General features: G+C 38.8%; 2 pseudogenes; both read right to left on the bottom strand.

Annotated features, from left to right (window-relative positions):
* Window positions 1-10,653: 10,653 nt before the first annotated feature.
* Window positions 10,654-11,991, bottom strand: LOC133750460 (atlastin-2-like; annotated as a pseudogene).
* Window positions 11,992-16,398: 4,407 nt separating this feature from the next.
* Window positions 16,399-17,472, bottom strand: LOC133750459 (transcription factor SOX-4-like; annotated as a pseudogene).
* Window positions 17,473-18,666: the final 1,194 nt, after the last annotated feature.

The raw sequence follows: 18,666 nt of genomic DNA, 5'->3' as shown, positions 1-18,666 counted from the left end.
GTGTAGATTATGACCACATGTCCCTCCATGTACATGCTGTGCATCCCGATGTGCCAATCTCAGTCTCCTTCTCTTATACTAGGTGAGCTCCTCCACTGTATCTGGTTCCTGGTGACACTCAAATGTGAACATACAGTTTGGTTCTTGTGCTGAATTCAGAATCTTTCTAGTGAATATTATCACTTCAACATTGCCTCAACATGTCAAAATCTGAACTACTTCATTTCTGCCAGGTTTTTTCCTCTCTCTTTCAATGTTTAGTTAATGGCATCTCTATTTACTCAATTTCCTAAGCCAGAAACCTAGAAATTGTATCTAATTCTTCCTCCCTTTCATACCCAGTAAGTAACTACATACAAACACTTGTAATTTCTTGATATCTTCCAAATCTCCTCACTTCTATGTGCCTTGTTTCTGGTACTTCTTATTTTTGACTCATATTTATAAATTAATAAACTGCATAATTTCCCTGTCATGTGCATTCGCTCACATGATTCATTCTCATAACACTGGCAGAGTGATTATTTAGATCTACAGTATGTTCACATCCCTGCTTTGGCTTAAATCCTTTCAAGACTCCATTGCCTAAAAAATCAAATCAGCACATATGGTTTCCATGATGTAAGTTCCACACTTAGCTTTCCATCCACATTTCTGACCACTGTTGCCCCTTCTGTCTACGGTTTTGTAATTCAAAAATACAACTGGCTTCTGGAATCAACTGATCTTCTTTCCCAAATCTTTTGCAAATGTCCTGTCTGCCTTTTCTCCCAACATTCAACAGGTTAATCCCTACTATTTCATTAGACCTTCTATGGACCAGTACAGGAGCATGATTTAATTCTTCACTTGGGTCACATATAGCTCAACTCTAGCAGGGGTTCCGTGATGAAACATTGAGTCTGCAACTATCAGTGCCAAGTAGGAACCATACGCAACAGTCTCAACGTGTCTAGTGTCCCCTTTTCCTAAGTGTAACAATGTAGGTGGTCAGAGTTGTCCTTGAGGGAGATGAAGAAAAATGAATATCCTGCACACTCATTTGGCAGGACTCTTCTTCACAGATACTTGACTTTCTTCCAGTCTATGGGTACTGAGCCAGAAAGCTGCCTATCTTGGGCACATAAACCGGGAAAGTGAAGAATGTGTGTATCAAGCTTCTGCATTTTCATTGTCTCTAATAGTTCAAAATATGGATAAAATTAATCATGTTACAAATAAGAAAATCATGTCTTAGTGAGGTTATGTAATTTTTCCAGTAAATGCAATTTACAAGTAGGCAGAAACACGGACAGAAAGATTGGCCTCATGGACAGTCCATTCTTTCAACATCCAAAGTTACCCCAATACAAACAAGTAATCCCACTGAAACATGACTTTGCCCTGGAAGTCCCTTTATATTCTCTAAATTCCCAAACTGCTCCATTTACACTGACACAGTAAAGCTCCTTGATTTCAAATTCTTGCTCTTCTCCTTATTACCTGTTTATATTAGGGTAAATAATGTTTAAATACATCAGTTTCCTTCCTTATAAAATACCAATAACAATGGTACATATAAGATACAGTTGTTGTAAGTTAGGTTTGCAGAGAATCAACAGAATAGGGGACTTGAAATGAGCATTCATGTAATGTAAGCTATTATCAATAATACCCAATAATACTATCGTTGTCACTACTAAGAATTAGAATATATATATGTATATATATAGTAACCAATGCAATACATGGCAGAAAGTTATAAACTATTGTTTTTTTAGGTAACATTTTATTAGCTACATGATTATTTTTTATTAGCTATAAATATATTTATTTTTATACTAACATCATTAAAGGTATATTGAATACTAATAGTTAAAAAATAGGTAATATAGATTGAAGTAGTACCTCTTCAACAGTCAGTTTTAAAAAATGTTAAGATTTACTGGTGTATGGTAACTGTATGAACATTGTTGAAAATTGAATATGATTCTAAAAATACATAATTTGCGATTTCCATGGCCTTAACTGTGGAAGGATCATCAGTGTCCTACCTACTATTCTCAGACTTGGAGTAAAGAGAGGGAGCGGAGCCAGGTGCAGCGCTAGGTGGCGTTCCATCAGCCCCGCAGCCACAGCGAGGGCCTGGCCGAAGCTCGCCCGGAAGCCCGCGGTGTGCTCCTTCTGTGAACCGAGTGGAGGCGCCAGTACTGCTCTGATCTAACTCCAACATGTGCTTCCGTAGGAGAGGACGTGGGCTCGGTGGGGGTACCTCCACCGGATGCCACTCATGTTTATGTATCTTTTCCTCTTCTCAGATACTTTGTCTTGTAACTCTTTTGGTTCTCACACAATCCTGGGAGACAAGTCAAGGCAGGATTATCAAACCCACTTTATAGAGGGGAAGACTGAGGTTCGTGAAGGCTTAATGAATCAGCAAACCCTAGATATTTGTAAAATTACATTGGAGTGAAGATACTTTCATTCAATTCCCCTATCTGGGACCCCTCAAATCTATCACCCTAATAATTAAATCTGACATTGAAATGTAACATAATCTGGCTCCAAAGTTTGGGAAGAGCTCTACTTTAAGTAGTTTCACAGAAATTCTACCAGTGACATTCTTCTGTGACTTAGAATTAATAATATGCATGTCACGTTCTTAGACTCCCACCCTAGGAAATCTGAGGAAGAGTAAAATAAATACAAAGCAGTCATAAGAATAGGAAGAATAAACAGAAAACCACTGAAGCCTAATACCAAACTAAATAAATTGCTGAAATCAAAAGCTGGATCTTTGAAAAACTAACCAAAGAAGATAAACAGAAACTAACAATAAATAACCAACATCAGAAGGAAAGGGGGACATCATTGTAGATCCCATAAACATTAAAAGGATGATAAACATTATCAATAACTTTATGCTAATAAATTCAGAAGCATTAATGAACTGAAAAAGTCCTCTGAAAAACACAAAGTCCAATGCTCAACCAAGAAAAAAGAGAAGAGAGGAGCAGGTAATCATAGTGTGTCCCTACAATGGAATACACCTGAGAGTCCAAATGAGATGGATAGGTTTAGATGATGGTAGGAGGGAATTTATTTAGGAAAACTCAGTTTGAAGTTTGCATGCTCATTAACTGTATTGAGAAGATGTTAGTAGAATGAACTCATAAGCTATAATTGCTTATTGAGAAAATTCTTCATGAGTTGGCCAAACTCAATCATTTAAGATAAAGATATTCTATAGCTATAAATTAATAATAAACAGGATTTAATTAAATTCAGAGTCTATATTGTTAGAAACATAATTGGGAAAAATAAAATACCCACTGAGAAAGAAGTTGTTGAGAATGATGCCTAGACTTTGGTTTAAGTGACTCATGAAGCTAGTAAAAAAAATTGTAGACCAGACTCAGAGTAACTTGATGTGTTCCTTTGTTTTTAGAGGAGGAACTAAGATACTAGAAAAGAAAACAATGAGAAGCTAAAGGCAACAGGAAACATAAATCCATTCAAAGAATAATTAATAACTTAATACTTAAAAATGTTTTAATTATGTATTTGTGAAAATATCTATGAGTAGGCATGGGTATTGTGGCAGAGTGCATTAAGCTGCTGCTTGGGATGCCCAGATCGCACACCAAGGTGCTTAAGTTTCTTTCCCCACCTCTGTTTTCTATTCAGCTTCCTGTTAATACCTAACTTAAGTAGCAGCAGATGATGGCACAAGTACTTGGATCTCTACCTGCCATATGAGAGACATGGACGGAGATCATAGTTCCTGGCTTTGGCTCCTTGAATTAGCAGATACAAAATCTCTCAATCTCTCTCTATCCTCTCTCTCTCTCTCTCTCTCTCTCTCTCTCTCTTTTAAATATATAATCTTAAGAAGTATGTATCTATAAGCAGAGATTGAACAACTGCCAATAGCCATCATGTCCTATCTCTGACTCTCAATATGCAGTTTAAGCTGGAAAGGGAGGCTACAGGGTAGCCTGGTACATTAATTAGGAAGATAGTATAACAATGATACATCCTCCTCAAGATAAGATAAGGAGTAACTACTTGAAATTTGGGTATCCGACTCAGCTGTTTCAGGACCAATGGTCAAAGTCATTTAGGGCATCTTGGACCAGATACAATGCTCCAGAACAAACATCTGTTACATGTGAACAGTTGTTTTAAACTTACCTATCCATTTCTTAATTCAAAATAGTGATCAAAGTCCTACTGTGTGCCAGGTTCTCTTGCAGGTCCTGTCATTCCAAATTTGAAATTCAAGGCATCACCTCTAAATGCAAAATCTAATGAGATGGAGACATGCAAACAACTGTAATAAAATCACATCATTATTTAAGGAAGGTATTATTGAGAGTAAGATGAGGAACTATAACATTCCATTTTATCTTTAGCTGTCTAATATCAGTTTAACTAAAAGAACAGAAAATACTTATTCATGCATCTCCATTTCTTATGCTGTCTTCTGTAATTATGGCTTGTAGATGTTTTTGTTTCCTATAATATTTGTGGAGGGCAATGCTCTTCAGAACATGTTGAGCAATTCTGGAGTTTCCTGTCACCTTCCCAACAATCCCTGTTGAGGAAAGATGGGATTGAGGGCCACTTTAATCAGAGGAGACCATTTTTTATAGATATTAGATTTCATTTTAACATTGTAACAAATAGTTACATGACTGAAAATACAGGAATGAAAATTTTAACAGTATACATTATTATACATATGGATCCTTAATACAAATAAGGCATGTATCATCATTAGGTTCATATTGCTTGTACTTGGTGTAGGGTACCAAAGACATATTCCAAGAACTCTATAGAAGTCATGAAAACCCAAGGAGTTTCTATAACCAAAAAGCTAATGTGAACAGGTCCTACAATGTGAAGGAAAACTGTATTAATAGCAGGAAGAATCATAAAAATTTACTACATCATAAAACAAAACATTTTAAAGTATTTTTCTCCCTTCATAGCATTTATAACTGAAGGGAAGGTGAAAACAGTTTATGACTCTTGTATTCTGACTCATAATCCATAATACAACTAACTGAATGTGAATATCAATACATAAGAGTTAGGGAAATATCACATTTGTAGAGAAAGAAAGATATATGTGAGTTTAAAAATTTCTGCCTCTTAAAATTTAATTTAAATGGTGGATATAGTTAAGAAACTGCTTTAAAAATAGTTACAAATAAATTAAGTCAATAATTTAACAGTAACCCATTCTACCTTGCTCCTTCCAAGAATGACATCTACTTTCTCACTTTCTCTTTTGTGCCTCGGGTTAATGCAGCATATATAATACATGGGGCAACAGTGTATATTCTCTACTATAATGAGCTGAAGTGCCTAAATCTTGTAAAGACCTTGACTAGAAGCTGGAAACTAAAATTAGGATGGAATCATTTAAGACCAAATAATATAATTACCTCTAACATCTGTCAAAAACTTGGCTTTTAATATTACAATTGGAAACAGGTGTTGTCAATTGAAGAGAAACTTCCCAGTTAATTCGGTCACTGTTAGTACTAAAATAAATTTTATGGTGGTTTCATGGTACAATTTAAGTTAGTTCTTCTGTTGATCCCATCACACAGAACAAAGCAGATGCCTAAAAAGCATGACTTTTTTGTTTGTTTTCTTTGTATACTACTTTCTATCATCTTTGATTAGTTTTCAAAAGGAGGAGATGTTATTTCTGTCTTTTGCATGCAAGTATCTAAGTTCTCTGAAGTCACAGATGTCCTTTGAGGGGCTGCTGTGGTGGTGCAGTGGGTTAAGCCACCGCCAGCAACAATGGCATCGCATATGGGTGTGGTTCATGTCCCAGCTGCTCCACTTACAATCCAGCTTCCTGCTAATGGCCTGGGAAAAGCAGCCCAAGAAGGCCCACGTGTTAAGAGATCTTGCACCCATGTGGGACACCTCGATGAAGCCCCTTAGTCCAGACCAACTCAGCCCTGGCCATTGTGACCATCTGGGGAGGGAACTAGCAGATGGACAATCTTCTCTGTAGCTCTTTCCAATAAATAAATAAAACTTTATTATGAAAAAAACAGATGTCCTTTGATATCCAGCATTTTGTCATGGGAATCCCTAACTTATTGGATGCTACTCGCCTTATCTTTTCTCCTTATTCTGTATATTCTTTCTGCAATATTGGCCAAGTGAAGACCAATTACATGGGGGGGGGGACACTAAACACTGTTTCCTAACATTGAGAGATTAATTATAGAATGTATACTAAAATGCAAATTTCAGAAAAGATTATATATTTATTTATTTTATTTGAAAGGCAGTAGAGGAAGAGAGAGGAAGAAATAATCCAACTGGTTTAATCCCTAAATGTCCACAACAGCTAGGACAGGGCCAATGTGAAATCAGAACCAAGAAGTCAACCTATGCCTCCCACAAGGTGGCAGGGTTCCAAGCACTTGCACAATCATATGCTGCCTCCAAGGCTCATTGAAAGGAAGTTAGGTAAGAAGTGCAGGGTAGCCAGAACTCGAACCGACAATCTGATATGGGATGCAGGAGTCCCAAACAGCATCTTAAACTGTTGCTCCAGAGAGTTGGCCCTTTTAATTAGTTCTATTCGATAGCACAAAAATTATTTTTGATATATCATCAAGCTATAATTCAAAACCAGTGTATAATTTAGTGTATAATCAAATACTTTTTATAGTATTTCCAGTAATAAAATTAATACATTTGCTTTAATACAAAAATCCAGTTAAATACAATAAAAATTTTTGAGAACCTGTTGTGTGAAATATACTGAACTAAGTATCATGTCAGATTAAAAAATAAATGAATGTGTATCCCGCTTCCCATGTTGGATCCTTCTCTCCCTTTTTGATTCTATCAGTTAGTATTAGCAGACATTTGTCTTGTTTGTGTGATCCCTTTGACTCTTAGACCTATCAGAGCCATCAATTGTGAACTGAAGTTGATCACTTGGATTGGTGAGATGGCATTGGTACATGCCACCTTGATGGGATTGTATTGGAATCCCCTGGCACATTTCTAACTCCACCATTTGGGGCAAGTCCCATTGAGCATGTCCCAAATTGTACATCTCCTCCCTCTCTTTTTCCCACTCTTATATTTAACAGGGATCACTTTTCAGTTAAAATTTAAACACCTAAGAATAATTGTGTGTTAATTACAGAGTTCAAACAATAGTACTAGAACAAAAAAAAAATACTACAATGGATAAAGTATTGCATTGTACATCAACAGTCAGGACAAGAGCTGATCAAGTCTCTGTTTCTCATAGTGTCTAATGCACTTCAACAGGTTTCCCCTTTGGTGCTCAGTTAGTTGTGGCCGATCAGGGAGGACATATGATATTTGTCCCTTTGGGACTGGCTTAATTCACTCAGCATGATGTTTTCCAGATTCCTCCATCTTGTTGCAAATGACTGGGTTTCATTGTTTTTGACTGCTGTGTAGTATTCTATAGAGTACATGTCCCCTAATTCCTTTATCCAGTCTACTGTTGATGGGCATTTGGGTTGGTTCCAGGTCCCTTAAGGCATTCGGATCTGGCTGAAGAGCCCATGAGAGTATTTTAGGCATGGAAAGCCGAGACACTCTGGAAAAAAAAAAGAAGACCTAAATGAAAGATCTCTGTGAGTGAGATCCCAGTGGAAAGAACGAGGCCATCAAAGATGGAGGTGCCTTTCTCTGAAGGGAGGAGAGAACTTCCACTTTGACTATGACCCTGTCAGAATAAGATCAGAGTCGGCGAACCCTAAAGACTTCCATAGCCTTGGCAACTCATGACTAGAGCCTAGGGAGATTACTGACGCCATAAACAAGAGTGTCAAATTGTTAAGTCAACAACAGGAGTCACTGTGTACTTACGTCTCATGTGGGATCTGTCCTTAATGTGTTGTCCAATGTGAAGTAATGCTATAACTAGTACTGAAACAGTATGTTTACACTTTGTGTTTCTGTGTGGGTGCAAATTGATGAAATCTTTACTTAGTTTATACTGAATTGATCTTCTGTATATAAAGATAATTGAAAATGAAAAAAAAAACCTTGGTTTTAAATTGGAAATTGTATAGAAAATTAATCAATTTTTTAAAAATATCCTGTAGGATCTCTGTCCTTAATGTGCTGTACATTGTGATTTAATGCTATAACTAGTACTCTGACAGCATTTTTCACTTTGTGTTACTATGTGGGTGCAAACTGTTGACATCTTTACTTAATACATACTAAACTGATCTTCTGTATATAAAGAGAATTGAAAATTAATCTTGATGTGAAAGGAAGGGGAGAGGGAGCGGGAAAGGGGAGGCTTGCGGGTGGGAGGGAAGTTATGGGTGGGAGGAAAGCCATTGTAATCCATAAGCTGTACTTTGGAAATTTATATTCATTAAATAAAAGTTAAAAAAAATAAATGAATGAGGTTCAATTCTTTGTTCAAGAGTTTTACAATTTAACAAGGAAAATAAGGTAATCATGACATAACTAAAATACTATAAAACATAAGAATGTGGGCCGGCACCGTGGCTAAATAGGCTAATCCTCTGCCTGCGGCACTGGCACACCAGGTTCTAGTCCCGGTTGCGGCACCGTATTCAGTCCCGGTTGCTCCTCTTCCAGTCCAGCTCTCTGCTTTGGCCTGGGAGTGCAGTGGAGGATGGCCCAAATCCTTGGGCCCTGCACCTGCATTGGAGACCAGGGGAAGCACCTGGCTCTTGGCTTCGGATTGGCATAGTGCGCCAGCTGCAGTGCGCTGCCCGCAGCAGCCATTGGGGGATGAACCAACGGAAAAAGGATGATGTTTCTCTCTGTCTCTCTCTCACTGTCCACTCTGCCTGTCAAAAAAAAAAGAGGTAAGTATGTTAAGAAATGAAAAAATTAATTAGGTTTTCAATAAGGGTTGAGGAGAAAGTTTTTTTTTTTTAATTTATTTGACAGGTAGAGTTATAGACAGTGAGAGAGAGACAGAGAGAAAGGTCTTCCTTCCATTAGTTCACTCCCCAAATGGCTGCCACAGCTGGTGCTTTGCCAATCTGAAGCCAGGATCCAGGTGCTTCTTCCCAGTCTTCCATGTGAGCGCAGGGACCCAAGCACTTGGGCCATCTTAGGAGAAAGTTTTGAGGAAGAAGGTGTGTATTTAAAAGATGGATAACATTTAATTAGCCCTGACAGGAAAGGGATATGCAAAGGCAAAATGTCAAGGAGCATAAGGCACACTGAAGGAAGAGTACATTGTTCCATTTTGCCAATCATGTACCACGTACATAGGTGGGTGCACCTGGTTCCTTCTCCAGTATGCCTTCTCTAGTGAGGAATAGACCACACCAAGTTTGATTCAAAGATGTTCCAAGCACCAATGGAGTCATTTCCTTCCTAAATCTTGGCCAAACCCATTTCAGAGATATGATTTGAGTCAAGCCCTCCTTATAGACATACACATCAGTGTCTTCCCTCTCTTGCTGAGTATTTCCATTTTAATTTATCACTAACTGTGGAGTGAAAGGCTTAGTGAACTATTAAAGGCCTTTGGTTATTAACAAGCAGATGAAATAAGAGACAGGTTCCTACAGGAACAGTTCCATCTAAAGATCTCTGAAATCATAAAATTACATATTTTTATTGCACTATATATGTATACACAACAAATTTTCAATTCTGTACTGAAAATAAATTACAGGAAATAGCTTTAAAAACAACAGAGGACAAAGTCACGATAAACATTTCCATTGAATTCCCTTGGGGGTGAGATTGCAGTGCTCAAGATAAATATCAAGAACTTCCAATTGTCTATGCATTCACACACTGACATGAGCCACAAATATTCTTTTCACAGGGACTGTAGTTCTTAGCCTACCACGGAACCAGATTTTGCCATAAACTACAAAACTTTGAATACAAAATTGTATTTATAGATTTATAATTCATATACATGCCTTATCTGTGATTTTAGAAAATAAAAGCTGCACACTGCACAGACACTCTTAACTCACAGCTGTAGGCAACATTTTTGGATGGAATTTCTCCCCCAATAAAATTAATGGCATATTTTATGCACATGAAGGCTAAACTACAAAAAGGCAGTTCAGTTTCCCAGATATGCATCTCCTTTTAGGGCAGGTTTACGAACTTAAAAAGGCAAGACAAATGTACACCTCAGAATTGCTTCCTTAACTAGGAGAGTGGTCATGTAATTGCAATGGAGGTTCTGATACATGCATTTATGTAATACTGGTACTGAGGCAGTAAAGCAAATATACTGTTAATGTGGTGGCTCAATAAAGGCTTCATTTTCATTCCAATCCGATTCTTGATACAATGATTCATAAATGCTCTACAAATTAAATTTTCAATAGGACACACTATGTTAAAGAGACTCTAAATAGGTTTCATAAAATATTTCCATAAAATATCCTTTTACATAAAATTTTAAGAACATCAGAATAAGTAAAAGAAAACAAAAGAATTAAACAAAGCACAAATGTGCATGAGAAACTAATGCCCCTCAGTCAATTTCCATGTCACAGGAGCCATTAAAAGAATGCCTAAAACCAATAAACAGTTTCACACTCTGTGGCAGCCATCTGTGAAGCCAGTTACACTAAACTACCTCTACAGCTGATTGTAAACTTTGGTTTATTTCTGTTTGAGTTCTCATTGTATAACAAGCACGAACAAGAGGGAGAGTGGAGTCCATAAGTCTGTCTTTAATCGGGCATGGTGTGACACCTGGTCAGTCAGGCCTCCTTTGACAGAGTTTGTTACAGACTGCCTTATGTTTTCCATCTAATTGTCACCCAGGGGCTTCAATACCTGTTCCCAAACTGTTTCAGCAATCTGATCAATCATTGTTCCAATTTCCCTGAACTCCCCAGAGTATTTAACATACATCCAAGTACAGAGAGATGTCAATGCCAACACCATGACAAGGTTACACAAGCTGGCGATCAAGTTCAGGCCAATGAAGCCAGTCAGTCCTCAGATTACATACATTGCAAACATGACCACAAACAGCATGGCAGGAGTGAGAGCAGCATAGGAGATGTTTTTGGCATCCTTGTGCTTTATAAATTGTGCATAGATTTCTTCAATTTCAGCTTCAAGCTGGTCCTGATAACGATGGCAGAATTCATCTCCACCCATTTTTTTTTACAGAACAAAACTGTTTGATTGCCACTTCCTTGAGATCCAAGTGTTTTCGCTCCAGATCTGAAGGTGCAATATAAGGCTTATCCCCACCACAGATCTGTTCCCTACTTTTGCAAAAAAATGTCTTTTGTTCCTACTACTGCAGCAAGATTATTAGCTTCAGCTGTTTCCTGGATGTGGCAGTTCCTCTCCTTGATATATTTTAATGTAAGCCTTAAAATACTCTACGAGATCTCTACAAGTGACTTTAGATCCACTGATCTCTTTTTCTAGCAAGTTTTCAGGGGCAAGAAGCAAGGGAATCAAATGTAGAAGCTCTCATTTAAAGTCTTCATCAATATCTTTCAATTTCCCATCAAAACTAGGATTAGTTGCAACATTAAGACCAGGATGTGGCAAAAAGAAGCAACCAAGAATCGAGAAACAATCGTGAATATGCTTCCTTACATTCTGCTGCTCTTCATGTTGATTTTGTTTTATCCACAATCTTTTTTCAAGAAACTGTTTTTCACCTTCCAAACCATATGAATATTCACAAGGATAACTCCAACCTCAAATCAAAAACATTAACGTCTGAAATGGTTTCTGGTAGATTTCTTCCATTGCAAGTCTTCCATACTCTAAAATTGTGTTTAAGATCATCTTCTTGAATATTCTGAGATAAATTATACACCAGCACAGAGCTGGTCATGGTGCTTAAAGCAAACACTGTGGCACAGACTTTGATCCTTGACTGGCTATCAAAGACACCCTGGGTATCCATTAGCAGCACAGCCACTTTTGTTCCATTAGGTCTGTCAATCACAAATACTTCATTTCAAACTTGTATGCCTATTGTCTTTCTTTCACAACCACCCCGCCATGTAAAGTCAGTCAATGGTTCATTGATTCCACCAATTCAACTTGGATAATCCTTGGGAGGTCGTGGACGAGATGTGGTTAACCTTGGCGCTTGAGTCGCTGGTCCTCCACCGGCGCCAGGGGCCCCCAGTGCGGCTGCTACCTTCGCGCTGCCTCATCCCCCTCCGCCATCTTGTACCGATTTAAAATTAACTCCCCACTAACATAATTACGTCTTATGGCTAGATGTTAGCCCCATTGATAAAAATCAGAGTCAAACAAGGAATCAAAAGGGAATAGTTGAAAAAAACAAAACAAAACAAAAGAAAAACAAAAATAAATAAAAAAGGGAATAGTTTAATGGAAAAAGTGTCAGAATGAGGAGGAGTAGGAAAAAGGAGGAAGAGGCGAAAAAAATAAATTAACTGTGTTAGGAAAAAAGTATATCAACAAATACTTTTCTTTTTTAGCTTTGCAAAGAAAATCCTGCAAACATACTAATGGTCATATCAGTATTGATCCTTCTTCAAAAATGCCTCACTTTGTCTTAATAGAACACTTTAGGGGTGCACCTGCTTTCACAGGCTGGTGGTGTCTGCATCAAAGCAGTTGGTCTTGAGTGCTCAGTAATAGTGCATACATAAGTATGTCCTACCAGGATTTAAAAAAAAATTCATAGCAATGCTCTAGGTGTTTACCAGGCAACATTCCTATGAAATAGAAACAGCTTATAAAATATATAACAGATAGTGAAGTTTTGCCATTCAGAGGACATTATGTTAAGTGGTATCACTTAAGCCCTTCTTATGACCTTTTAAAATCACTGAAATGTCTCAACTACTCCATTCACCATTTGTTAATAAAAATAATTTTCAAAATTTACATGTGAATTGCAGTATCATTTTTAAACTGAGAAGAGGCATTGATATAAAACATGCTTCCAAATTAGACAGACCTGAGTTCTGCTCAATAAGTAACTGAATGAATTTAATAACATCACCAAGCTTCAACTTTGTCATATGCAGAATGTGGAAAATAATTCCTATATCATAGGTATATGGTTAGTACTATATTGTATATTAAATTTTATAAACTTTAATTAATAATCTAAGTGTTTATTATCAATGAGGCAAAGGCATATGAAACCCTTCATGGAAAAACAGCATTGAAAGAGTTTATTTTGTTGTGAAAAATGTTGAAATTTGTCTGAGTGGCCTTAAAAACTTTCATGGAAGGTGAGCATTATGAAAAACTCTGGATTTCAATTTTTTAACAAAATAAATTTATTTTGAATTCTATTTACAAAAACTTTTGGAGGTGTCCACATATTTCGAATGTACTTTACATGTTATATTAGTGAAATAATATTTTAAAAAACTACATTTCAAAGAGCAATAGCATCATTTCCAGAAAGGACAAGTTGTGTTTCTGTTATAGCTAACTCTTGCCATGCATTGTCACAAATATTTAAACCAGTGTCATACATGCCCTAAACCTCAGCTTGACATCCATTTCTGGAGAGCCCAGGCTTCATACACTACTGAATTTGAAAGGAGATTTCCAGTGAAAAAGGTTTTATATTGGCTTAGAAAGGGGTTGGCTAGTTTTTCAAAAACAAACTAAAAAAGGATTTTCTGTATGCAGCTTCTGAGTACTAAGTTTAACTTTTAAGCTGCCCAGTTCAAAGATAATTAAAAGTTATGTCCTTTCCCCTGATTTCCAAATTGGAAAACATACGTAGTGACACTTTGTAACAAAGGTTTTCAAAAATTTTGTAGGATACAAAAGATCAAGGTTGACATAGGCTGCTAATCCCATTGCATATCATACAAATATTTATGTAACAAGACCAGTCAAAAATGATTAAAGCTTTTCCTTTGGCTACACTTTTTCTTGCCCTCTGGCAAACAAAAAATAAGGATTTGGATGACTGATTTTATATCATAAAATCTATAACCACTACCCCAATTGATCCATGAAAAATGGATCCCTAGATTGCCCTTTAACCTGCTGTTCATGAAGTCTTGATAGCTCAGATGATAAGGTTTCTACCACTTCCCTTGCAGGTTAAATCCAAGAAATCATATGTTTGTCAGGAGATAGATCCTGATAGAAATCTTCATTAACCTTTCTTTGCTTTACATGAACTTCTGAACATATGAATAATGCATTCATTTGTCTAGGGATACATAGGTCACAATTTACTCTTTATTAAATGGAGCACTGCTCATATACATTCTGGAAGGTATTAGGGGGCATCAAATACCAGACACTGTTAGTTCAACATATGGATTTTTGACAGTTAAACCCCATTTCTCCAGAGGCCCTCAACATAAAAATCCACTAACAGTCAAGTCTTGGTGGAGCCAAGAAACATGTCTTCAGATGGAAAGGACTGTGGTCTTTTGAATCGTTTGTATAACTTTTTGTTAGCTAGTTAGGCAATAAAGTAACATTTTTAATTCAAAAAAGAGAGAGGGAGGGAGAGAGAAAAAGAGGGGGAGAGAGAGAGAGAATAAATAATCTCAATTCCATGGACCTTACAGTCCAGAAAGAGGCATTAAAGATTCACATCAATGTATTTAAAATTATTATTATACTGTTTCAAAAGGAAAGTAAAGGATACCTAAAAAAGGCATGGTTTGACAGAAATTTATTCAGTGTAGGATCTCCAGGAAGAATTTTGAAGGGAAGTGAAGCAAGAAGGACAAACAGCTGTTAACCAGGGAAACAGAGAAAAGACATAAGCATATCAATCAGAGATACAAATACATACAATCGCCCAGTGAATCTAGAGAGACAGAGTGTATCTGCAGTGCAGAGAGTATGGTATAAGACAGAAAGTACTGTAGCCAATACATTACACAGATGTTATAAAAGGGAAAACAAATTGATCAGACATTTTAAAGAGAATTTTTGACAATAGTACAAAATGAATTTGGGTTTGTGTGAGGGAGGGATAGGGAAAACAATTTAAGAGTATATTGCAATAGTTCATGTAACAATGACAGTAATTTGGATTAATTTAGTGACTAAGAAAAGAGGCAACAGTAATTACAGCTAAAAATTATTGAAACATACTCTGTAGCAGGGAGGGAAATAAGGTGCTTCAGAGTTTTTTTTTTTTTTTTTTTTTTTTTTTTTTTTTTTTTTTTTAGGGTTCAGTTCCAGCTGATTTTATTTCCTTCTCAAAAAAAGTTATTTACAGAAGGTATATATCAACAATCTGACAGGCAGTGAACTTGACATGATTAGCTGGCATTATTTTTTTTCTTTTTCTTTTTCCCCCAAACATTGTTTTGTGTGGCCTTGAATTTTAAGACAAATATTCTACACGGCATATTGCACAGGATGGATGGCAAAAAAAAAAAAAAAAAAAAAAAAAGTTTAAAAACAAAAAACCCTTAACGGAACTGCCTTAGAAGAGCAGACGTCCTAGTGCCTGTCATGTTATATTAAACATACATACACACAATCTTTTTGCTTATTATAATACAGACTTAAATGTACAAAGATGTTTTCCACTTTTTTTCAATCTTTAAACACAACAGCTATAAACCTGAACACATATGCTATCATCATGCCATAAGACTAAAACAATTATATTTAGCGACAAGTAGAAAGGATTAAATAGTCAAATACAAGAATGAAAAACGCAGTACATAGTGTCGCGAACTCAAATCGGCATTTAGATAGATCCAGTGGTTTAAACGGCACGTTTTTGCTTATAAAAAAAGTGCAAAAAAGATGTGGTTTACAAATTAAAGCTACAGGATCCCTTTTTGCTGTAAATGCACCAGTTTTAAAGCCTCTGGACAGAACAGTATTTCTTCTAGACAACTGGTTGTTTTCTGAAAAGCATACAGTGTTCAGCCAATTCTCCCTCCCCACCCCTCTTTTATTCTTTACGAGACTGGGGTTGAAGGGTGGATACTGGTGGCAGGTTAAGGGATACTGTCACTTTAAGAAGCCTGCAGATTGAAGTGTAAACATGGAGAAATTAGGGGCTGATTTTTAAACTGTGTGAGATATTAACCAGCCTCCCTATTATAAAATCAGGAAATCCAAACAGCGATTTACACCGATTAACACCCCCTTTATATATTTTTTACAAAAATACACTGAGAAAATAATCAAACGTTTTCATCTCTCTTGTCTTTTTGTTTTTTAAAAGTGTCAAAAGTCTACATTTAAATATAAAAAATTAAAAGTTAAAACTCTAGCCCTTCAGTGAAGGAGACGTAAAATGGCGTGGGTAACAACAACTACCAAAAAAAAAAAAAAAAAGGCAGAAAGAAAAAGGAAAAAAGAAAGTTTAACAAAAAAAAAAAAAAAAAGAAAGAAAAGAAAAGAAAAAAAAGTAACGAAAGCCCAAGAAGGGAAATAAAAAAGGGATTAAAATAAGAAAAAAAATACGTTTGGCCAGTATAAATACGTCCACATATAAAATGGCATCTGATTACATTTACAAGGAAAAAGAAAAGACGAGGATGGAGTATCGGTGAGGGAAAAAACACGTCTTCTCATTTACACCTCGGGCGTGCAGTAGTCCGGGAACTCGAAGTGCGAGCCGGAGCCCGGCTCGAAGTTAAAGTCCAGGTCCCGGTCGAGCGCCGACGACGAGCTGAAGCTGCCCAGGGACATGCTCTCAAAGTTTGAGCTGGGGTGCAGGTCGAGCAGGTCGTCCTCGAACTCGTCGTCGGAAGACGAGGAGCCCGAGGAGGAGGACGCGGACGACGACGACGACGACGACGCGTGCGAGGGCGCGCTGGACGGGGCGGGCGAGGCGGCGCGCAGGCTGGCGTAGCCGCGGTGGTCGGCGGGCGAGCGGCCGGCGGCCGGCGAGGACGCGGCGCTGCTGCGGCCGCTCAGGCTCGGCGCGTCGGGCGAGCAGCCCGCGCCGCCCTCCTCGTACAGGCCCAGCGGGTCGCTGGGGTCCGCGCCCGCGCCCACGCCGCCCACGGGGGACGCCGCGGCGCCCAGGCCGCCGAACAGGTAGACGCGCTTGACCTTCTTCTCAGCCAGGGGCTTGGCGGGCGCCGCCAGGGTGGCGGAGGCCGCGGCCGAGGCGCCGGGAGTCCGCGCCTTGTACAGCGCGTGGTGATGGTGGTGGTCGGCGGCGGCGCCCAGGGGCAGCAGGGCAGCGGCCCCCGCCTGCTCGGCCGCGAAGGAGGCGGCGGCGGCGGCGGCGGCCGCAGCTTTCCCGCCGCCGCCGCCGCCGCCCGCCAGGACGAGCTTGGCGTGCGGCTTGCTGGCCCCGCCGCCGGCGCTGCCGGCCACTTTGGAGCCGCAGCTCTTCTTCTGCGCCGGTTTGGAGTTGGCGCCGCCGCCGCCCGCGCCGCCGCCGCCTCCTCCCCCCGCGTTGTTGCCGCCGCCGCCGCCCCCGCTGCTGCCACCGACCTTGTCTCCCTTCTCCCCGGGCTTGGAGGCGGCGGCGGCGGCGGCGGCCGAGGAGCTGGCGTTGGCGTTGCCACTTCAGAGTTTTTTAAGAAGATAAGATGGGTGGATTTACTCGTGGGTTGATAATAATACTAAGCATCTGATTTGTAACTTCTATAATGATGGTAACCTTTATCAAACTAGGAACTGCCAGTATGATGGGTCCTCTGTCAATCTATTTGACAATAATCCTTAACATCAAATAGCATCAGATTTAAAAGATATTAGTAGAAAGATCCAGTGAGTTTTCACTTCATCAACATCAAAGCCACCCTCTGGTAAACTCAAAAAGTGACAGGAAGTTATAAGATGTAGAATTTCTAGGCAGCTGTCATTCAAGATGTTCCAATAGTAAAAAGTTAGTGCTAGCATTAATCAGATTTCCATTTATTTTCCAATGGTAATGATTTTTCTAAGACATCTTTTTTTCCTTAGCATGCTTACCATATGCTATCATCAGAATAAATATTTTTTAAGTCCAAGGCAACCAATAGTTCTAGAGTTTATAATTGCAGTAACTTAAAATCTTTTTTGGAATAAAAACAAATAAATAATGATTCTTTTCATTAATTTTCATGTGAATGTATACATTATCCCAGAGGCTATTCTAAGTCCATGGAAACAAGGTGATAAACCAAACTGGCATGGCAATTTTTCCCTTTTGGTAGACAGTGTGTGCGGAGATTAAGAGTTGTCTGAAGAACAGCCTGTACAATTCTAGGGTAGAAATTGGTGTGCCCACTGGGCCAGTTATTTACATTCACATCACAGGTTCTTCATCTGTCAAACAGGAATTGTTGATTTCACAATCAAGTAAGTTGGGGCCGGCACTGCAGCTCACTTGGGTAATCCTCTGCCTGTGGCGCTGGCACCCCAGGTTCTAGTCCCGGTTGGGGCGCCAGATTCTGTCCCGGTTGCTCCTCTTCCAGTCCAGCTCTCTGCTGTGGCCCGAGAGGGCAGTGGAGGATGGCCCAAGTGCTTGGGCCCTGCAACTGCATGGGAGACCAGGAGGAAGCACCCAGCTCCTGGCTTTGGATCAGCGCAGCAAGCTGGCTGTAGTGGCCATTTGGGGGGGGGGGTGAACCAATGGAAAAGGAAGACCTTTCTCTCTGTTTCTCTCTGTCACTGTCTAACTATACCTGTCAAAAAAAAAATCATGGAGGAGACCTGGAAGGATATCCTGCATACTGGCTTTGTAAACTGGCCATTTGGGGTGTGAACCAACATATGGAAGATTTC

This window comes from Lepus europaeus, chromosome 21 (assembly GCF_033115175.1).
Source record: "Lepus europaeus isolate LE1 chromosome 21, mLepTim1.pri, whole genome shotgun sequence".
In the NCBI taxonomy this organism is placed as follows: domain Eukaryota; kingdom Metazoa; phylum Chordata; class Mammalia; order Lagomorpha; family Leporidae; genus Lepus; species Lepus europaeus.
This window is presented reverse-complemented; position numbering and strand designations above follow the sequence as displayed.